The sequence below is a fragment of the Mesoplodon bidens genome, assembly GCF_964165515.1.
Source record: "Mesoplodon bidens genome assembly, chromosome: 17".
Taxonomy (NCBI): Eukaryota; Metazoa; Chordata; class Mammalia; order Artiodactyla; family Ziphiidae; genus Mesoplodon; species Mesoplodon bidens.
The window spans coordinates 43,510,955-43,536,165 of record NC_138174.1 but is presented as its reverse complement, the minus strand read 5'-3'; positions in this window follow the sequence as shown (position 1 = coordinate 43,536,165).

Here is a 25,211-nt window from a genome sequence, read left to right as displayed (position 1 = left end):
TTAATTCAAGTTCAAAAGCAGGAAGAAACCAATGCCCTGGTTAGAAGACAATTAGATAGGAAGAATTTCCTCTTATTCATAGGTAGATCAGCCATTTTGTTTTATTCATGTCTTCAACTGATTGGATGGGGCTCACCCACATTAAGGTAAGCAATCTGTTTTTCTCAAACTACTGATTTTAAATGTTAGTCTCATTCAAAACCACCTTCCCAGACATATTCAGAATAATGTTTGGCCAAATGTCTGGACACCCAATGGCTCAGTCAAACTCATGTATTAAGTTAACCATCACACTGCTACGTTACCATCAAACACGCATCCTAGAAAACTTGGATTCTCCTTCAAATTTCACACACTCTCTAATCAGCACCCATTGTGTCAAATCTACCTCTATAACAATTTGTGAATAGATCTACTTATTTGTACTCCACTTCCTCTTCCATATTTATATTGATAGAGCCTGTAATCTGCTTCAAATTTTGCAAAATGCCTGTGTGTAAAGAATTTCTTCATACAAGCCACCATTGTTACTACAGCACTTTTGAGAAAGTATTATAGGAAAACATATGGAACATGGGCAGACATGTTAATTGTGGAATTATTTGCAATATAAATATTGTAAAACATTTAAGTTCCCATTGGTGGTGGTGGAGGAGCTGCGTACATTCTTATAGCTCTATAAAGTGAAACAAATTCATTCATTAGGGGAAAATCTGTTAGACTTACAGAAATAACAGCTAAATAAAACAAAGTAAAACACAATAACAATCACAGGAGCTCACTGCAAGATAGAATCAGAGAATCATCTCATTTTGTTATAAAATGAAACCCACTGTTTTGTTATATATACATAGGTTACACATGTATACAGTCTTGGCATATCATCCAATGTCTCTCAACTCAATTTTCCAACCTCCTCTCTCCTCTACCTGTATGTACATTACATTCCAGCTATTAACTAAATATTCATTATTCATTCCTTGAATATGAACTTTAATTTACAAATAATGGATTTTGCCCATATTGACCAATCAGTTTCATTATATTTCCACCCTAATTCTGCCTTTGAAGATTCTACTTATGTTTTTCAATGGTAAACACATATGTGGTCTCTTTGAGGAACTTTTTCACATTGCAACAGAGTTTCTCAAGCTTGGGTGTATTTATTTATTTATTTATTTTGCGGTATGCGGGCCTCTCATTTTTGTGGCCTCTCCTGTTGCGGAGCACAGGCTCCAGACGCGCAGGCTCAGCAGCTATGGCTTATGGGCCTAGCTGCTCCGCAGCATGTGGGATCTTCCAGGACCGGGGCACGAACCTGTGTCCCCTGAATCAGCAGGCAGACTCTCAACCACTGCACCGCCAGGGAATCCCGGGTGTATTTATATTTTGAACCAGGTAATTATTTGTTGTGTGGGCTTCCTTTTGCATTGTAGGATGCTTACAGCATCCCTGGCTTCTACTCTCTATATGCCATAACCCACACCCCTCAGTTCTGAAAACCAAAAATATATCCAGATATTGACAAATGTTTATTATGTAAGGGAGAGTGTTGATGTGCAAAACTGCCCCTGGCTGAGAAACATTGCCCTGGCATGGGAATATATCTCTCACTCTTTACATTCCTGTGGTACTTTATTCGTGCTTCTATTTTGGCATATATCACATTCATCTCATATTTTAGTTAGCTGAGCGTTTAGAGTCTCTCCTATTTTGTGTGAGGATCTACACTTAATGTATATTTGTTACACAGTGTTGTATAAGAAATATTATTCATGTTGCAGGTGCATTGTTTATTATATGTAATTGAATCCCAATACCTATTCACTATGTTTAAAGATAAATTCAGATTCATTGATAATAATGATACAATTTGTTGTTGTTACAATTAGGTTATCTATTAGTAGATGTAGGTTTGAAATGTCAGAGCTCTAGAGGCTGTTTGATGTTCTCTCATGCTTCTATCTTTAATAAACAACCACCAGATGGACAGTGGTGTCATACTTTGGTGTTAAAGATGGCTCACGTTGTTATAGCATAGCTGATTAAAACAAAGATTAGCATGTCTTTTGACTTGATTAATAATTCTTTATAACACACACACTCCTTTTTGAAAATAACTATGTGTATATTAGGTTAAAGATTAATTCAGATTAATTCACAGGTTCTAAGTAAGCTCCTTTTTCTACATCTATCTCTGTATTTACAAATATGTAATGAACACTAGATGCAAGATTAAGAACATATAAACAAAAAAGCATGGATTTCTTTACTTCATGTTAAATATTTAATGATACTTAATCTAACATTTTTTTCCTCCAGTGTTGAAAAATACATCAATTTTAACTAAATCTCTCTTGTTAGCAGAAAACTTTTCGTTACATGTATAAGGTTTTACTTCTTTTAACATGAAAGAAACAACAAAATATATAATAGAATACGTTTTTGAAACTTACTCTTAACTAACTCCCTCATACTGCTAAATATTTTTAAAAAATTAATATATGTTTTATCATTATTGTCTGCCTATTTTCCTATTGAATAAATGAATAATAAATTACAATGTGGCGGGGATTTCAGAGCCAGAAACACTGACAGCAGAGAAAGTAACAGTTTATAGTTGACAGGGTGACATAGAAAAAGGAAGTAGAAGTTACATCTCTCTATATTTATTAGTACAATAATATTTTGATCACATTGAAGCACCAATAAAAATTTTATATATGTTCACTATTTTCTGCATAAGGAAGCAGAAAAATCCTTTATATGTTGTGGGAATCATTCTATCTTATATATGTTTGATATTTTTAAAAAATATATTTGAAAAAGTATTTTCAGATAATTTGAATTATTTGAATAATCCATCCATATGTATGCACTCACATCTCAGTATTCTTGACTCATATAGAGTAGATAATCATAAGATACTAAAAGTAATGCAGAAGTACCTAGCTAGACTCTCTGGCTCTCTGAGACTTCAGACTTATCTTGTGAAAACTAAACCACAGAGATGGATGGAATTACAATTTGAGGCTGAGTGAAGATGCTGGCAATGGCACTGTCCTCTGTGCTACAGCAGCTGGTCCATCTCTTGCAGACCAAGTGCCTAGGTGTCCTCAAATACACCTCACATCTGAAATTCTGCTATGGCACATCCTCAATGAGCTTTATTCCTTTCATTCTGCTTTCCTTCCCTTTTCTCATAGTATCTCATCATACAGCTGCTGCTTTTAACTTTCTAAAGTTAGGTTTATAATGGTCTGTTAGAATATTTTAAAAAGTGGTCTTCTATGTATGGATTCATCCCAAATATGTGGTAATATGCCTTATAGAAAATAATTGTGGCCACCTGCTGCTCTCATGCAAACATCCAAAAATATGAATAGATATTTATAAAACATTTCCTCTTCTTGACAGATCTACTTCTGTTAATGTCACAATTCTCCATGGCATCCAAGTTTTATATCACCTTTGATCCTTTCTTTCAATCAAATTATTTCCCAATAATGAAATATACCCAATATTCTAACAACTCTCTTTTTTATTTCCTTCCTCCCAGCCACTCCTACCAAAGGCTTGCTTTTGACTTTTATAATTCATATTCCAGATCTCTCTCCAAATACATGCACACAAACAATGGATTTTAACTTCCCACAGAATAAAATCAAAATGACAAATTCTGGTGATCAAATCTCTTTCTAACCTGAACTTTTTCGGGTTTTCTATCAATGGAAATCAATGGATTGAGGACTTGAGACTGAGTCTCACCTACATTTTTTGTAAATTTTATACCTTTGCCCAATTTATTCCAAGTCATCTTGTGTATTTTTTCCTAAAGTAAATATTTTAAATCACTTTCTTACTTATTTTTAGAAGTCTTGAATAAAATTATATTCACAAAATATTGCTGTATATTTCAAAGCATTAACACACAAATCAAATTGAAAATAATAATAGTAGTAAGCAGAGAAGGAGAAATGGCTTTTTTCAGCATCATTTCCCACTTTTACCTTATATAAATAATGTTCCATATTCAGAGAAATATATTTGTTATATCTAGTCACTTTCTACATTCTGTTACTTTGCACAGACTATCCTTCCCACTCAATAATTTTCTCTCCTCTCCTGCATGGAGTGGCCCATCTCAATCCCTCATTCTAAAATCCCAAGCCTAAAGTGATCTCCTCTTCTCTGAATGCCTGGAAAGTACTTTCTGGTACTACAGGGTGTCCTAGGCTTATCTTGTATTTTTCTTGCTCAAGGCCTACAATCAGCCATTTCACTAATAGACTTTGTTCCTTTTATCAAAAAGTTACATTTAGAAACCAAGTCTAGCCACTGAGTGTGCTCAGTGCTCTTGGGATGTCACTGCTTCTAGACTTCCCAGAGAAGAGAGGTAGGTAATGCTGTACATATACAAAAACATTTATATTTATATACATATAGCTACAGTTATTTCTGTATCTATCAAACTGTATGTATATTAATCTCCACTTGAATTATTTTTATATTTTAAAAAAGTGCATCTGATAGAATGCACTTACTATGAGCCAGACTTTGTGTTTTTAAATGCATACTTTTTTCATTTATGCCTTAAAACAACCCTGTCAGACGGCTGTCATTCTTATCTTCATCTTGTACATAAAGGAAACTAAGGTTAAAAATATTAAATTACATTAATGCCATAGTGGTATATGCCAGTTAAACATAATATGCTTACATGTTGGAGACAAATTGCAGAGGGGCACAAATATATGCCTGAAAGGCAAAGGGAAAAACTGAACACCCTTTCTTCCTTTCTATCTTTTTCTTTCTTTCTCTCTCTCTTTCTCTCTTTCTTTCTTTCTTTCAGAAAAATATAGTATTATTTCTAGACTTTGGGTGAAAATATTTTGCCAGAGTGTGAAGAGCATGACTTGTTGGTAAGCTCCTTTTGATTCACAAATACTATATGAATTACTGTGCTGAACATCACAAGGTTATGCCTGGGATTTTAGCAGAATGCTATGATCAACTAACAATGTCTTCCAAAGATACCTGAGGTGCAAGTGGCAGTATGCTATATTTAGTAACTCTATTTTAGCAGCCTATTTTCAGTATTCCCTGCTTTCAATTAATCATGTAATTCCCACAGCATAGAATTTAGTAAATTCAATTAATTTTTTAAACTCATCTATGTTCTCTACAAAACTGTAAATGTTATTACAAAAAAAATATTTATATCCATCTTGTTAATTTTTGCATCTACTTCTAATATAGTGCATAGCACATACATGAATTATAAGTTGTGAAAACAAAGGTTAAAATGTATAGCTCACTTTGAAACCACGTGTGAACAAACAGAATCTTATTAGGTGAAAAATATGTATAAACAAGTTTAAATAATTGAGACCTATTAAAATATTCTCAAAGGTCATCTGGGAATTGCTAGTATCCTAACAGTTATTTATATTGAGATGCAAATGACAGAATAAATTTTCCAATATCAAATATTTTAACATCAGCTATAGCAATAGACCTATATAACCTCATTATTGCTGCAACAGTTATAAAGTCAATAGCGTGTAAAGTATTTGATGTAATGAATATTCATGTTGCACAGATAGTAATGGAAATGCTTCAAGAGCTCCACCTCCTTTCTAATACACCTTGATCACATAGTGCTCTCTCTGTGGCATATGTATTTCACCTTATATTAGTTTATTCTTAAATGCACTCAAGCATGGAGATGAATGCTATAACCTTAACAGATATGAAGTATGGTTATGAATTATTAGAACAGAATCTTTGGTGTCTATCGAGGAATCTTACCTTGTTTTAGGAGTATACATCCTCTTTAGGAGAGATAACAGAAACAACTTCCATTGCACTCAAAAACAGTCATCAATTATACAGAGCAAAAAGTAGCAGAGAAAATAGATTGCATTTCCTTCCTGAAATCTATACAGAAAACTACAGCCAGTGACATTTTGATTATTTCTATATGTTAACCAAAAGCATTAAGATTTGAATGGATGAATTTATTTCCTTATCCAGAAACCTGAGATAACACTTTTTGTTCCATCTGCAATATGACCAGGAGAAATTGTTATAAATATGTTTACTTTTTCTGATAAACTGCTAAAGGACAAAGTTATTCACCCTTATTTAAAATGAACAAAATAATTTTGTACATTAGAATATATTTTCTATCAGTAGTTTTATAACATATTCTATTAAGACATATAGAATGATGGGAATTATGGAAAAGCTAAAAATAAGAAGAGTTTTAGAAAAAATATAATACTTAGCCTTAAAGTATTTTTCTTTTTTTAAATGCTTTAAGATTTTTTGTAATTTGCAATTTTTATGGTAGTGTATTACTTCAATGTCCAGAGAGGTAAGGAGTATACTTCCATAATGAAGTATATTTATCAAGAATCTTAAGACAAACATAATTTCTAATAACCAAAAAAAAAAAAATCAAGGTGTGAGTTCAATCAGAGAATTTCAGAGACAAAATATTTACAATTTGTTTTTCTTATTGGGATGATACAGCCTAGTGGTATAGATTTCATTGGGAATTAAAAATGCATAATTGATCTGTTCATGCCTTGCTCTATGGAAGCAATTAAAAAGAGATATTAAACATAAAACGTGTTCCCTGAAATGACATTGTTATTAGTTGATTATATTGGAACTTAAAACAAAAAGATCAGTTATAATGGATATTTGGAATTTAATAAGAAGTTTGTAGAATTTTTAAAGTGCTTCAGGTTTTAGTGGATCTTGCTCTTAAAACCAAGTATGTAGGGCTTTCTCTTTTCTTTTCTTTTCTTTTTAATATGTGCAAAAAAATTCATTGTGGTGATTTACTACTGAGAATCTCTTTGGCTTCATTTTGTGAGCCTGGAGGTCAACATTTGGGTTCAGAGAGTTCCTAGTCACTCTTATTATTATCATTTTTATAACTGGGAGCAGCACGGAAGGCAGATCCTTGCTCAGCTTGTAAATGTCAAGTGGGTTACTTTTGGAATGCATATTTTCAGTCATAAATTAAAGTGTAAGAATAGCTATAAAGTGTTTCAATTAGAAGATATTTATTGTGCTTCCACCTGGAAACAGCAGGGCATTCCTGTGAAGAATTTTTTTTACGGTGTCTATTTGAGTTGTGTCACAGATACAGTTCTTAAATGATTTGTTGTTGTTTAAGATTTGTATCCTGAGTTTTATGATGTAACTGTGTCAACATTAAACCAGAAGGTTATGACACTATCCTTTCTCCCTGCTGAAGTGATGACCCAGGTAATTTCAGAATAGCATTTTTTTCCTAACAGAAAAATTGCTACTAAAATGAAACAAAAGCAAGCTTGCAATTACTTTCAAAAACACTTAGAGCCATCTACAAAATTTCACTCAAATAACCATACTCCTTTTTTTGCATTCAAATAGCATATTTAAACAAGCAACCCCAGGCACATAGTACAAAATTCTAACATAACCTTGTACTTTTTGTTATAAGTTTTCTTCTACAAATATTTCTCCAGAATATCACAATAGTTTTATGAGGTAGGGTGACTAGTATTATATTTCTATTTTCTCAGGTTAAACTTGAGGTTAAAAGGTTTTTTTTTTGTTTTTTGAATTGTATACTTTTATTTTTTTTTTTTGAGGTTAAAAGGTTTGACCAAAGGTTAATTACTTAAACAAAACTGAAAATTAAACCTCCATATTTGTATTCTAGTATGATTTCCTGGAAAACACTTGAAGATAACTCCATTTTTGTTGTTTGACTGGGGATGGCTTTCAAGCCCTCTGACTCCTCATCTGCCCCACCTCTAGGCAAAGGATTAAGAAATCCCTGTTGCTCTTTCCTTTGGTGTGGTGAAGTGTTGCTCAAGTCATGGTTTCTCCAAGCCCCACCCCCTTATCACAATAAAACCCAAGCCATTCTTCTAACCTTCTCTCCCTCGAGCTATTTGTGGACCGGCTTTAGAGACTGTTTTGCTTTCTTGAATAAGCCTCATTATGTCAGCTACCTTCTTGGACATCATCAGTCTTTATGTTTGACCACATTTTGGGTATGAGGGGGAGGGACATATCTCACCTTTCAATATGGCCACAAAATATACCATAGATATAAATTTGAAATCTTCCTTCCACATCACTACAAATAAAATATTTCTCCTGCTTGCTTTCCCCATACAATCCTTGCCTATATTTGCACTGGATGGTCATTTCTTTTCAAGATTCCTCCTGTTGCAAGTGTCTCTTGCCAGTAGCCCCTCTCCCCCTCCATGTTCCTTTCATACCTGTTGTCTTTCCATGCCCTGTTTTAGAAAACACATGACAATATACATTTATTGTTCTACTTACAGCAAGAAAAAAGTTACACAGGAACATGGAAATTTGCATGTTTAAATTAAATATTTTTGGAGCAGGGGTTGGAAAACTTTTTGAGAAACAAATTATTGACTATTCTAGGCTCATGGACCAGATTGTTTCTGTCACATCTATTCAACTCTACAATTGTAATGCAAAAGCTGCCATAGACAACACATAAAGAAGGAAGTATGGCGTTATTTCAAAATAAATTAAAATTGAACTATCATATGATCCAGCAGTCATACTCTTGGGTATATATCTGAAGGATTTGGAATCAGTATCTTAAAGAGATATCTGCACCCCCATATTCATTGCAGCATTATTTACAAAGCCGATATATGGAAATAACCTGAGTGTCCATCAATAGATGAATGGATAAAGAAGATGTGATTTATAGATAGATAGATAGATAGATTATACAAACACACACAATAGAATATTATTCTGCCATGAGAAATGACATCTGCCATTTTCAACATGTATGAAATTTGAGGCCATTATGCTAAGAGAGATAAATGAAGACAAAGAAAGACAATATGGTATGAAATCACTTATATGTGGAATGCAAAAATAAATTTAACTTGTTAAAACAGAGAGTAAAATAGAGATTACCAGTATCTGGGTTTAGAGGAATTGGGGAGATGTTGTTTAAGGGTACAAACCTGCAACTAACAGATAAATAACTTCTGGAGATATAATGCAGAACATAGGAATTATAGTTCAAAAATGCTGTATTATATATTTCAAAGTTTCTAAGAGACTAGATTTTAACTGTTCTCAACATAAAAAAAAAACAATAATTATGTGACACAATAAAGGGTTTAGCTAAAACCTCTGGAGTAATTGTATTGCAATATATAAATGTATCAAACCAAAACATTGCACATCTCAAATTACACAATGGTATATGTCAATTATATCTCAATTTTTAAAATGATAAAAAATGTATTAAAAAAACAAGTGCCAACTATATTTGACCTATAAGCTGCACTATGCCTACCCCTGTTATTCCTATGCAATTTACTGCAAAGAGGTAGCAAACCAAGAAAACAAATTCTCACCCAGTATCACTTAATTAGTTTAGCCTTTAACAATTAAGCAAACAAATGATAGAAAGGCTAGATAATGACAGTATAGATGTTTCAAGCAAGTTCAGTATTATTTTTGTCCTGAGTTCCATAGACTAGGCATATAATAACTATTTATTAAATAAATCAATTAACAATTTGTCACACACCACTGAAGACATTATATCAGTCTTCAGAATATATATTTAGTATTTAAAATTGGAAATGAATAACTAAAGTTTTTTTCCTAAAATCTTTTTATAGATTTTTATTTATTTATTTATTCATTCATTCATTTATTTATTTTTGGCTGCATTGGATCTTCATTGCTGCATGCAGGCTTTCTCTAGTAGCAGTGAGTGGCGGCTACTCTTCATTGTGGTGTGTGGGCTTCTCATTGGGGTGGCTTCTCATTGTGGAGCACAGGCTTTAGGCACGTGGGCTTCAGTAGTTGTGGCATGCAGGCTCAGTAGTTGTGTCTCGTGGGCTCTAGACCGCAGGCTCTGTATTTGTGGCTCACAGGCTTAGTTGATCCACAGCACGTGGGATCTTCCCAGACCAAAGCTCGAACCCATGTCCCCTGCATTGGCAGGCAGATTCTTAACCACCGTGCCACCAAGGAAGTCCCTGAATCAGTAAAGTTTTAACATAAATAATGCAGAATATTATCCATCAAAATATAAATCAAAGAGTATAGCTGTCACGTGTATTATAACCAAGAACTGATCCATGAAACATTAAAATATAAAAACCGGGGCTTCCCTGGTGGCGCAGTGGTTGAGAGTCCACCTGCCGATGCAGGGGAAGCGGTTCATGCCCAGGTCCGGGAAGATACCACATGCTGCGGAGGGGCTGGGCCCGTGAGCCATGGCCACTGAGCCTGCGCGTCCGGAGCCTGTGCTCCGCAATGGGAGAGGCCACAACAGTGAGAGGCCTGCTTACCGCAAAAATAAATAAATAAATAATAATAAATAAATAAATAAATAAAAACCTGTGAACTAACGTTCTGAATAGCTAGATCTAGCAAACTGACTTTCTTATTCAAATAAATATTGCCCTTTATAATTCTAAACACATATATGGTTTCTAAGAAAAAATACACTCACTTTAACAGATTTAAAGCATCATTTTATAACTGTAATAACACATTCCATTGAACAATTCTGAAATAAATACAAAGTTGTGCTAGTTAAACATGTTTGGCTTTGGTTCCTGCCCAATAACACATCCAAAAGATTAAATCTGCAATAAAACTAGCCAAAGGCCTCTGAAGGATATTAAGATAGCTGCCTACTCTGCTTTTGTTTGCTAGTTTCCTAAAAATTCTCATTTGTATCTAAATCTGAACTCTGAATAATGTTTTTTTTTAATGTAACTCCAACAGATTTGATAATCTTTATGAAGAGTTTTGAATAAGAGCAATGCCCTGATCTGAATTCTATTATCTTTGATCTGAATTCCATTCTTTATTTGGCCATAGGGATAAGCAATTTTGCCAAATCAGTCATGGAAATTTTGTCTGCATATGAAGAAGAAGACAGATAAGCATTTCTTATAATAAGTATTCATTAATATTATCCATAAATACATATTTTCATCCTGAATATCTCTGACTTTGGCATCAATAGGGATATACAGGCAAAATAGTCATGTATGATTCCTGCTTTCACTGAATTTTGAATTAGTAAGAAATACAGACAACACGCAGGAAATTAAAATATGGCATGGTGAGATAATATTTGACATGTTTGTTGAAGTTTTTTTTTAATATTACTCACTTAATTTTTCAATTGTTCCTATTCAATCATCAGCTTTATTTCCCTTTAAAAGGAAAGATTGAAAGTACATAACAGAAATAGCCTTAATATCTTTCTGACTTTCATTTTAAACATCTAAACCCTTAGAGAAGTTTAATGTTCTTGTGGAATAGGTTAAAGAAAGATGATTCAGGGTATATGACAAACGTCTTTGGCAGAAGCAGTGTGTGCATATGACACCACTCACTTCATTACCAGAAAGTACCTATCCTGAGTAGGAGGGTAGAAGAGAAAAGTGAAAGAAATGGGGCTTTTTTAGACTACTTGCCAGGACTACCTGAGAAATGTCAAGCACCTGGAAAGAAAATGAATGTGTAGATGTATCTGGGCAGATCGATGCATGGACAGTCCTTACAGAGAGTTTCTTCTCTCAAGTGAAGCATAGAAGAAGCAAAGATTTCCAGAAGCCATGGTCAGCATTCAATGGGATGTTGGACGACTCAGTTATTTCTGTGAAGACCTGATGTATCCTGCAAAATCCATGGCAGTAGAGAAGTCTGCTTTCCCCCACAAAATAATCTTAATTTCAGTGGAAGCAGGGAGGCAAACACAAGAATATTTTCCACCATCCTCTTTGAAGGGAACTGATTATAAATTAAATCAAATTGTATAATATTTTAGAGACAAATATGGGACTTTGACACCTCTTTTTGAAGTGTCTGACTCATATTCTCTAAAACTATAATTACTCCAAAGTATGATGCATACAACATATAATGAAGACACAATTAGTAATTAGGAAGCTTGTTAGAGCTTAGGAACCTTAAGTTTTAGACTCAATGATTATATATATATATATTAGTGCTATTCACTTTGATAAGAAAAATGTGAGTGGATTAAAAGTGTATTTTTTGGAGGATATGAATTTTAGGCAACACTGAAGCATATGAGTGGAAGTGAACTTTAGATTTGTAAGTCTCTGGTTCAGAAGTATCAACTAAACCTGAGGCAGGAGGTAGACCCCAGGTTAGACATTTACAACTAGCCTCTTGTTTAAACTTTGAAAATAAAGATAATAACAGGAACAGGGTAAGCAGCTGGACTTTGTCTCCTGTGGACCTACACGATAATGGGAACATAAGGATGAAGTAGGGCTAAGCCCTACTCAGGTAAAAGATAAGGAGATCACATATTTCTCATTCTTTTGGTCAAGGAACACCTGCCCCCCCCGAAGCTATGCATAGGCAGAAAGAATTCTCAGGGGAGGGGGTGCTAGACCATAATATGTTTTACTAACTTCCCAGAGACCCTTGCTCTGGAATCCATCTTGGCTAAAAGATGCATGCACACACAGGGGAGGCCCCTGGGCCAGACCAAATATGGGCTCAAAGACAGACAAAGCAAGATGATGACCAGAGGGAACCTGGAAGAACTACCCCCATATAAGTAATTCTCTTTCTCAGCCCAACTGTGCTTTCTCCATATGTATTTCCTCTCCTAATAAACACCTTACTTCCCTCACTACTTTTCATCTCTTTGCTGAATTCTTTCTTCAAAACAGACAAGAGCCAGGGTTCTGCTCCTAGCCACTAGCTCCTGGTGTTGTAATTGTTAAGATTTGGTGTTTTCACCACCATGGCCCTGGTTCCATCTCTGGTTGGGAAACTGAGATTCCACTTCAAGCTGCCACGTGCTGCAGCCACCCCACAACAACCCAAGATCAAACCTATTGGATGAAATATTCCAGAAACATTCCAGGGAAATTGTGTGACTGAGAAGAGTAAGGGTCACAATACAGAAAGCCAAAGAATTTCAGTTTTAGAGGGATGAGCACAAGAACAGGACTCTACAAAGGTGATTGTTAGTGAACAGTCAGAGGTTTTTGGAGGAAATCCAGAATGGTGTTTTATCTCAGAAGCCAAAATAAAAGTGCATCATAGGAGGAACATCAGGGCTAGCAGTGCCAGATTATGCCAAAAGATAAAGTAAGATAAAGAAACAAATGTGCTAGATTTAGCTAGAAAATCATGGTAACTTGGATGACAACAGATTCTGAGAAGTCACTCCGCCATGGTTAAAGAGATGATTGAAAATAAGAAATAGAAAAGGAAAGTGTAGATTATTTTCTCAAGAAATTTAGGACTTCCAAATTATTATAATTTCTTTTTTCAAAATTTCATAGAAAAATTAGAATAATATATTTGTGTATTATATAAGTTAAAAAAAATGTTGCAATGTGTATGATCAGGCCACCCGTGATGGCTGCTTGCTTGCTCTCTATACAGTCTCTGCTCAACCAGTCCCTGCTACATCTACACTCTACTCACATGACTGACCTTCTGACCTTTCCCTTTAATTAGGCTTTATGGAGTCTAATCAGTAATCACCTACACACTTGCTCCCCACCCCTTCTCCAGCTAGTGATTATATTAATTTTTAAATCAGAATGGCTATCCTTTGATAGTTTAACAAAAGGAAGACTTCTGCCCCATGAAGGTACTTAGCCCAAGGAGCTAAAAGGGCCATGTCCGTCTGCTGGTTTCCCTGGTAACTGATGAGTCAACCTGATGTCAATTCTCCCTATAGCTGGTAGTCTACCTGAACCCCACATTCATCCACCCAGCAAAGGCTGCTGCTGCCATGTTCTGCCTGCCATCCGTCAGGCAGTGAGATGTCACTCCAGGACCCATACATTTCAGCTGTGTAAGATCTTCCATCTATTAAACTTTTGATGTCCTTGTCACTGACTCTAGGCTTTTTCTTTTGTCTTGAGGCTGAGCAAGTACAGGGCTTGCATGCCTGCATGGTACAGTCCAATGTTACGTGTGTGAGATATTGGGCAGGAAAAGAGGAAAACCTTTCTTCTACAATTAAAGACAAATGGGAACTTACTAAGTCCCATATGAAGGAACTTTGTCCTGTATCTGGAAATTTCAACACATTTAGCACATGATTTTTTTATGCTGTGATTTCTTTAATTATATATTATGAATGCTATATATTTTTTTCAGTACAGAACTCATATTATGCCATTTCTCTGCTGAAAACCCTCCAGTGGCTTCCTTTTCACCTACTGTAAAAATCAAAGTTCTTAGCAGAGCTCATAAGGTCCTGAAAGGTGTGGTTTACCTAAACTTCTGTAACTCTCCACTTGTCTCTTCTCCAACCAGAGTGGCCTCCTGGCTGTTTTACAAATATGTGAAAAACACTCCCACTTTAAGGCTTTTGAACTTTCGGTTCCCTTTACCTTAATTGATCTTCCCAAATATTTGATTGGCCAAAAAGTTTGTTTGGGTTTTTCCATAACATCTTACAGAAAAACCCAAATGAACTTTTTGACCAACCTAATATATCAGCATAACTCTCTTATATGCTCCAAGTGTTTGCTCAAATTTCACCTTATCTATTCTCTTTAAAATAGCACACACTCGAATTCCTGAGTGTATCATCTAACATATTCACTTGTTTATGTATTTGTTGTCTGATTGATTCTACTAGAATTGGGGCTACCTGCAAGCTAGAATCTTGTCTCTTTGTTCACTATTGAAATCTCACTGCCAAAAACTGCACTCTCCAACAGGATAGCCAGTAGCCACACATAGCTATTAATATTAGCATTTAAATTATTAAAAATCAATACAATTAAAATTCAGTTTCTTGGTCCTATAAACTCATTTCAAGTGCCCAATAGCCATCCATGGCTTACCTAACAATTGGACAGAACATGAAGAATGTTCTATTAGACTGTGTTGGCCTAGAGTATTGCCTACTATCGAGTTGGTGTGTAGTAAATATTTTCTGAACAAATCACATTCATTTTGGTCTGTTATACCCAGAGCGATAACAACCTGATGAAATTAGAGGCTATTTTCAAAAGAAAACCTATCTCCCTGTGTCTTGGTGGAGGACTGAATGATAAGAAATAAAATGCTATCAAAATATACCTAGGTTATTTGTGCCACAATTGATTGCAACATTTTAGTTATAAAAATTTCCAAAATGTTTTTTTCCTAAACTTTCACAGGAATAAATAATTTAGGGAATTGGAAAAAAATGTGTTTCTTTTACTCTCTTCCTGTTAGTTCACACATGTACACACACACACACACACACACACAAAATTTTTTGTTTTAATGAGGCATAAAAACAATGTTAGTAGTGAGAGGTAAAGCTTACAAATAAGGCTAGAAAGAAATTGCAAGTAATTTTCTAGATGACTAAAGAATACTCTTGTTTAGTTCAGTGCATTTCCAGTATAATATTGAGTATCACTTCATAAAAGAGTAAAACAGCTTTTCCCTGTTTTGAAAATGCCTACATTCTTAGCTATGTCAAAGCAAACTCATAAAAATATATTTTTCACAATGTTTACATTAACTACAATCTCTATATAATCTTTCTCAAAAAAATGTTTTATTCAATTTATTAAACTAGAAAAAAAGCAGTTCAGTCATTTCTCCCACCCTTAACCCCTGCTTCTCACAACTATCAACTTACTCTCTGTATCCATGAGCTTGATTTTTTTTTTTTAGATTCCATATATAAGAGAGATAATCTGGTATTTATCTTTCTTTTTCTGACTTACTTCACTTAGCATAATGCCCTTGAGGGTCACCCATGTTGTCAAGAATGGCACATTTTATTCTTTTTTATGTATAAATAATCTTCCATTGTGTGTGTGTGTGTGTGTATATATATATATATATATATATATATATATATATATACATATATATACACATCTATCTATCTATCTATCTATCTATCTATCTATCTACCGCATCTTCCTTATCCATCCAACTATCAGTGGAAACTTAGGTTGGTTCCATATCTTGGCTATTGTAAATAGTGTTGCAGCAAACATGGGAGTATATATCTTTTTTTGAATTAGTGTTTTCATTGTCTTTGGAAAAATACCCAGAAATGGAATTGCTGGATTATATAATAGCTCTATTTTTAACTTTTTGAGGAACCTCAAAATTGTTTTTCATAATGGTTTCATCAATTTAAATTCTTGACTTTTTGATAATCACCATTCTAACAGATTTGAGGCGATATCTCATTATGATTTTGATTTGCTTTTACCTGATGATTAATGAGTTTGAGCATCCTTTCATATACTAGTTGGCTATCTATATGCCTTTGGAAAAATGTCTATTCAGATTTTCTGATCATTTTTTAATTGAATTGTTTGGTTTTTTTGTTACTGAGTTGCATGACTTCTTTGTATATTTTGGATATTAACCCCTTAACAGATATATGATTTACAATTAATTTCCCCATTCAGTAGGTTACCTGTTTATTTTGTTGATGGTTTCTTTTGCTGTGCAGAAGCTTTTTAGTTTAATATAGTTCCATTTGTATATTTTTGCTTTTGTTACTTTTACTTTTGGGGTCAGATTCAAAAAACTATTGCCAAGGCAATCTTGAGGAAAAAGAACAAAGCTGGAAGTATTACCCTCCTGTACTTCAGACTATGCTACAAAGCTATAGTAATCAAATCAGCATGGTATTGGCACAAAAACAGACACATGGATCAATGGAACAGAACAGAGAGCCCAGAAATAAACCCTCTCACCTATGGTCAACTAATCTATGACAATGGAGGCAAGAATATACAATGGAGAAAAGAGTCTCTTTAATAAGTTGAGCTAGGAAAACTGGACAGCTACATGTAAAACAATGGGGTTTGAATAATTTCTCACACCATATAAAAAATAAACTCAAAATGGATTAAAAATCTAAATGTAAGACCTGAAACCATAAAACCCCTAGAAGAAAGCACAAGAAGAATACTCTTACACATTAATTGTAGCAATATTTTTTTGGATCTGTCCCCAAAAGCAAAATAACTAAAAGCAAAAATAAACAAATTGGATCCAATTAAACCTAAAAATTTGCACAGTAAAGGAAATCATCAATAAAACAACAAGACAACCTATGGAATGGAAGAAAATATTTGCAAATGATAGGACTGACAACAGGTTAATATCCAAAATATATAAACAGCTCATACAACTCAATATCAAAAAAAACAAACAACCCAGTCAAAAAATGGGCAGAAGACCTGAACAGATATATTTCCAAACAAGACATAGAGATGGCAACAAGCACATGAAAAAGATGCTCAGCATAGCTAATTATTTACATTATTAGAGAAATGCAAATCAAAACAATAATGAGATATCACCTTATGCCTGTCAGAATGGCTATCATCAAAAAGTCTACAAATAACAAGTGTTGGACAGGATGTGAAGAAAAGGGAACACTTGTGTGTATGTAAATTGATGCAGTCACTGTGGAAAAAAGTATAGATGTACCTCAAAAAAGCCAAAATAGAACTACCTTTTGATCCACCAATACCACTCCTGGGCATATATCCAGAAAAAATGGAAACATTAATTTGAAAAGATATATGCACCCCAATGTTTATAGCAGCACTATTCATAATAACCAAGACATGGAAGCAACCCAAGTGTCCACAAGTACCCTTAAACAGATAAATTGATAAAGAAGTTGTGGTGTATACACACACATACACACACACACACATACCACACATACACACACACATAATGAAATTGTATATATATACATATACACACAGACACACAATGGACTATTATTCAGCCATAAAAAGGAATGAAATTCTGCCTTTTGCAGCAATATGGGTAGACCTAGAGAACATTATGCTTAGTTAAGTGTCAGACAAAGAAAGACAAATACTGTATGATATCACTTATATGTGGAATCAAAAACATAGTACAAACAAATGTATATAGCAAAACAGAAACAGACTCACAGATATAGAAAACAAATTAATGATTACCAGTCGGGAAAGGGATGGGGGGAAAGGGCAAGTTAGGGGAATGGTTTTAAGTGATACAAACTACTATATGTAAAATATATAAGCAACAGAAATATACTGAATAGCACAGAGAATTATAGCCATTATCTTAAAGTAACATTTAATGAAATACAATCTGTAAAACTACTGAATGTTTATGCTGTACACCTGAATCTAATATAATAATGTAAATCAATTACACTTCAATTAAAAAAACATCATCATCAAGATGTATGATGAATAATTACTGCCTATGTTTTCTTCTAGAAGTTTTTTAGGTTCAAGTCTTATCTTCAAGTCTATAATCCATATGAGTTAATTTTTTACATATTCTGTAAGATAGTGATCCAGTTTCATTATTTTGCATGTGGCTGTTCAATTTTCTCAACACCTTTTTTTGGAATAGACTGTCTTTCCCCATTGTATATTCTTGGCTCCTTTGTCATAAATTAATTGACCATGTATGAGAAGATTTATTTCTGAGCTTTCTATTCTGTCTATTAATCAATGTATTTGTCTTTATGCCAATACCATACTGTTTTAATTTCTATAGCTTTGCAATACAGTTTAAAATTAGGGTGTTTCTTGCCTCCAGCTTTATCGTCTCAAGATTTCTTTGGCAATTCATAGTCTTTTGTGGGCCCATACAAATTTTCAGATTCTTTATTCTATTTCTGTAAAAAGTATATTCGGAATTTTGATAAGGGTGGCATTGAATCTCTGTGTTGTTTTGGGTAGTATGGACATTTTAACAATATTAATTCTTCCAATCCATGAACATCGAGTATCTTTCCATTTATCTGAGTCTTCTTTAATTTCTTTCCATAATGTCTTATAGTTTTCAATATACAGTACGTTCACTTCCTTGGTTAAATTTATTCCAATGCATTTTCATTTTGATGCAATTGTTAATGGGATTGTTTTCTTAATTTTTTTTCTGATAGTTCATTATTGGTATAAAAAATGTAACAGAATTTTGTGTATTGGTTTTGCATCCTGCACCTTTGCTGAATTTGTTTATTAGTTCTAACAGTTTTTTGATAGAGTCTTTAGGGTTTTCTATTTATAGTCATATGTCATCTGCAAGTAGTGACAGTTTTACTTCCTTATTTCCAATGTGAATTTTTAAATTTCTTTTTATTGCCTAATTGCTCTGTCTAGGACTTCCAGGGCTATATTTAATATTTAATCAAAGTGGTTTGGGTAGACATCCTTGTCTTATTCCTGACCTTAAAGGAAAAGTTTTCAGCTTTTCACCATTGTGTATGATATTAGCTGTAGGCTTGCCATATATATATATATATATATATATATATATATATATATATATATAATATCTCTAGACTCACTTTGTTGAGAATTTTTATAATAAATTAATGTGGAATTTTGTTTTTCTGCACTACTGAGATGATCATATGATTTTTTTTTTTAAATTTGTTAGTGTGTTGTATCACATTGATTGATTTGAAGATACTGGACCATCCTTGAATCCTTGGGATAAATCCCACTTGATTAAAGTGTATGATCCATTAAATATATTGTTGAATTCAGCTTGCTGATATTTTGTTGAAGATTTTTGCATCTATGTTCATCAAGGATATTGGCCTATAATTATCTCTTTTTGGCACCCTTGTCTGGTTTCAGTATCAGAATAATGCTGGCTTTATAAAATGTGTTTGGAATTGTTTCCCCTTCTTTTATTTTTGGAAGAGTTTGAGAAGGATTGATATTAATTCTTCTTTGAATGTTTAGTAGAATTCAGTGTAAAACCCTCTAGCCCTAGACTTTTGCTCCAGATTTTGTTTTTTGAGAGATTTTGATTACAGATTCAATCTCTTTGCTGGTAATCTGTCTGTTTATATTTTCTATTTATTCATGACACAGTTTTGGTAGGTTGAATGTTTCTATAAATGTTCCACTTATTCTAGGATGTCCAATTTGTTGGTGTACAATTGTTCATAGAAGTCTCTTATGATCCTTGTATTCCTGTGTTATCAGTTGTAATATCTCCTCTTCTGATTTTACTTATTTGAATCCCCCTCTCTTTTTTTCTTGATGAGTCTAGCCAAAATCTTGTCAATTTTGTTTATCTTTTCAAAGAACCAGCTCTTAATTTCATTGACCTTTTCTATCATATTTTTAGTCTCATTTATTTCTGCTCTAATCTTTGTTATTTCTTTTCATCCACTAATTTTGGGCTTCATTTGTTCTTCTTTTTCTAGTTACTTGAGATATAACATTAGGTTGTTTTTTTGAGACTTTTCTTATTTCTTGAGATAGGTATTTACCACAATAAACTTTCTTAGAACTTCTTTTGCTGCATCCCATAAATTTTAGTATGTTAAATTTTTATCTTTCTCAAAGCATTTTTAAATTTGTCTTTTGATTTCTTCTTTGATCTATTGGTTATTCAATAACATGTTATTTTATCTCAATATAGTTGTGAATTTTCCAGTTTTCTTCTGTAGTTAATTTCTAGTTTTATTCTATTGTGGTTGGAAAAGATGCTTAATATGATATCAATCCTATCAATGTATATTTATTCAAATCCTGTCTTATCCAGCAGATCATATAATTTCTTCCTGATGAGGTACAGAGAGTTTTAATGTCTTTGCAATAAGCAGTGTCTGCACTTATTTTCACACAGCAGGTATGTACTGTACATGTTTGAATTTACAAATAGTTCCCAAGATATTATGAAAAGTTTTTTTTTTTTGCTATTAGCTGATTTGTAATAATTTTTCATGGATATAAGGAAAGAGGTACAGTAAACACAGGCAGGAAAAATAGGTAATGAACCTTTATATCTCCCTTTTATTGTTAACACTTTTCTTTACAGGAATAAGCCAGGAATTATACCTGGTGTGGCCAGGAAATTCTCAAACTATGCAATAGATATTCTGAGGTGTAGGAGAATGCAGTCAAGGCAACATAAATCAAATGCTAGTAAAATTAAAAATGCTTAGAACATTACGCAGCTTATACTGGGTGCTTAATATGCATTATATTTATTTGTTTCCTTACTTATTACCTAAAATAGGTAAGTATACTTAATGTTATTAAATGATGGGTGTATAGTTTATTTCTATTTTTTTAAGAATTTTAAATTAATATGCTTGCTTCTAATAATACTAGGAATCAACATAGTTTATTTTAGAAATAGCCAATTAAATCTAACATTTGAAACAACATGTAAAAATAATCCCTAACTTTTAAAGTAAGCAAGTTTTGCTTTCGTTTTATAAAAATATTCCTGTGAGATTTCAAGTGCAAGTCTTAGTGAAATTATATTTGAAAGCACATACTCTTTTTTTCTGGCTAAGATTAAATTTATCTGGGGATTTTAAATGAATATTCCTGCTGCCACTATTTTAATTTGGTATAGTTTTACTCCCAATTTAAAAACTTTTACATGGATTTTTTTTTTTTTTTTTTTTTGCGCTACGTGGGCCTCTCATTTTTCTGGCCTCTCCCATTGAGGAGCACAGGCTCCAGGCACGCAGGCTCAGTGGCCATGGCTTATGGACCCAGCTGCTCCATGGCGTGTGGGATCTTCCTGGACCAGGGCACAAACCTGTGCCCCCTGCATCGGCAGGTGGACTCTCAACCACTGCGCCACCAGGGAAGACCTACTTGGACTTTTAAACAAATGAAACTCCTTCCCTAGAATGGCATGCTCCATGGTGGGTATTTAAAATTTTTTTAAAAATAAAATAATGGGGGAATTATAAGAAAAACATACAGAAGGTGGTATGGTATGAAAAGTTAATATAAGTTAAGATCTTGGAAGTTTTGACTTTCATATATGCTGCTGCTTTATATGTTATTTACTAATACTCTGATATGGCTTTTTCCCTGGGAAACATTGTTTTGTCCTATGTAGCTGATAAAATAAGATTTGAGTTATTACATAGTGGTCCACTCACTCCAGGAATATAGACATATTTGTCTATTAAGAGTTTTTGTTTCCAATTAATGAAATATTTTGCCTTGTAATCTCATTAAAATAAATGAAAACATAACAGATAATGCATTATTACTATTACTAATTTTGAATACTTGTTTTCAAATTCCATGTTTATTGGGTATAAATGGTTCCAATTTTGTGTTCAAATTAAATGAAAAAGATAAGCTTGAAATTGAGAGCAGTGTTTAAAAATGAAGATTTGCCACTTATCAAATTTAGATCAACCCTATTTCTGGATGATATTAATAACAACAACAATTGTTAGAAAGCAGTGAGGACTTGCATGCCAAGGTCTCAGAGAGAAAATAAACTAAGAAAAATGAGCTTGATATTAACCTGCTTTTCCATTGATTCATTTGACAATTTGAAAGTTGTGAAGAAGCTGAGTAGAACATTTCATGGTCTCACGGGTTCAGAGATCCAAAAGTTGTAGCCCAGGGTCTACCAAGGTGAAGGGAAATTTGGGAACATATTGCAGGTGTTCAGATGGCACTTTGGAATGCTGCCAAATAGTAATAAGAAGGACAAAAGAATGACTCTTACAAGGAATAAAACATCCCTTCAAATCAGCCCCAGGATATTATCTAATCAGAGTGGAACTAAGATAAAAATGTTGAAAATTAAGCAATCCTCTAAAAATGCATCATACAAATAAATAACCACAATGGAAATTACAAAATATTTTAGATTCTGTGAGAGTCTAATATGGTATACCAAAATTCATGGAAACTGATAAAGCAGTGCTTGTAGGAAAATTTATAGTCCTTAAAACATTAGAAATAAGAAAGGTTGAAAAGGTAGTAATCTAAGTATACAACTCAATTTATCACAAAAATGAAGAGTTAAATCCAAAGAAAGAAAAATAAGAACAATAATAATGATAATAACAGCATGAGTTAAATAATCAATTGGGAACAAAAAAACAGAATCCAGAAAACAAAAGTTGATTCTTAGAAAGAAATTAATAAAATTGATAAAATCCTCAAAAAAGACTATCAAGGAAGAAAAAAAAAGAGGAAGTAAAAATAATCAACATCAGGAGTGAAAAAGGAACATTACTAACAAAATTAACCATTAAGAAAAAAAATAACAGGACAGTATAAAAACTTTGTACTAATAAGCCTAATAACTTTATGAAATTTATAAATTCTTTAAAATATACAAACCCAACATGCATATAAAATTTTTAGAATTGACCATGTACTTATTAAAAATTGAACCCATGATATATGTAAGTTAAATCATTATGGTTTACACCTTAAATATATAAAGGGCTGTAGTATATCTCAATAAAACTGGATGAAAAAAATTGGACCATGAATAAAAACTTCCCACAAATAAAATTCACTTTCTAGATGTCTTGACTTTTGAATTAGTCTAATAATTTAAGGAAGAAATAACACCTTTCTGCACACATTTTTTTAAGAGAATAAAGAAAGATATTTTCTTAAATTGTTTTATGGGGTTAACATAAATGGATCTCAAAACCTGAAAAGACATTATTTTTTTAAAAAAGGAAATTTCCAGCTAGTCATTCTCATGAATATAAATGTAAATATTTAAACAAAATATTAGCAAATTAAATCCAGTAATACATAAATATAATGCCTCACAATCAACTTGTATTTATTTCTGCAATGTGCATTTTGATTAATATATGAAATTCCATGTAGTTCACTACTTCAACAAAATTTAGAGAAAAGTAAAACATACATTTTTTATGAAATACAAAAGTAAACTAATAAAGTCTGCACAAAATATGGTTTAATAAAAAATAATTTTACAAAGTAGAAGCAGAAAGAAGCAGATAAAAGATATCTACTTAAAACCTAGAGTAAACATCATATATAATTGTGAAATATTGAAAAATATGCCCCTCTGCACAGGAACTACTTAGGTTAGCTATGATCTTTTCTATTTAATATTGTTCTGGAGACTTTAGTTCATGCAATAAGATAAGAAAAAAATCAAACGTGCAATTGTGCCAGTTAGTAAATTGTTGTCTCTCAACCCTAAACCTCTATCTATATTTTGTTTTGTGATTCTGGATTTGAGAGTTAGCAAACCTCATTTCTCATGTCACATATTTTAGGATAAGAAATTAGAAGAATCCTTTTGGACATTGTTTAAAGATAAGTAGGAATAATACTTTAAATTTTCCAAATTAGTATTAAAACCAAATATTGATAATAACTAACATAACTGAAGACTATTTTCTAAAGACCTGTTATAAACTAGAGGCTTAAATAAACTTCTATATACAATTTTCTGGCAAAATGTAAGTATTTGAAATATGATATTCTACCTAAAATATTTTATAATCATGCTATTATTTGAAATATGCCTGTGTATTAAAATTAAATATCAGTTATTATGGAATTGCTTTCTTCTTCTCCCTGACTGGTTACAATTCTACCCAGATGGGAATAAATCAAGCTCAGAATAATAATGGTGTTAGTACATATTACCTTAAAACAATTAAACAGAACAAAACCTGTTGTGATCAACACATCCCTTTCCAGCTATTGCTCTGTCTGCTCTAGTTTTCTCCTCATTTTCATGTGCCAAAAAACAACAATAAAAGCAAAAACAAAAAAAAAACAAAAAAAATTGAAGAGTTGTGTATAGTCAAATTCTTTCTACATTTCAGTATCTTTCATTAACTTCTTGACACCCTGGAATATAAAAACTGAAAGTACTGCCTTGAAAGTGGCACTTTCATTGCCATCATAGCCTTTGGACATTTCAATTTTTGCATTTCCTTACCTATGCAACATGTGTCACTTTTGACACCTTGGTCTCTCATAAAACTTTTCTTTTAGTTTCCATAACACCGCATTCTCTTTGTTTCCTATTACCTCATTTAGGCTCTCTTCTGTTTTTTGTTTTGTTTTGTTTTGTTTGTTTGTTTGCAGTATGCAGGCCTCTCACTGTTGTGGCCTCTCTCATTGTGGAGCACAGGCTCTGGATGCTCAGGCTCAGCAGCCATGACTCACGGGCCCAACCACTCCGCGGCATGTGGGATCTTCCCGGACCGGGGCATGAATCCATGTCTCCTGCATTGGCAGGTGGACTCTCAACCACTGCGCCACCAGGGAAGCCCTGTTTTTCTTTTTTTAAATACCTAAAAACACTATTTTATCCGTGTCTCTATGTTCATGTTTATTCAGAAAGTAAACAAATACTTTTTAACCATTTACTGTATTCCA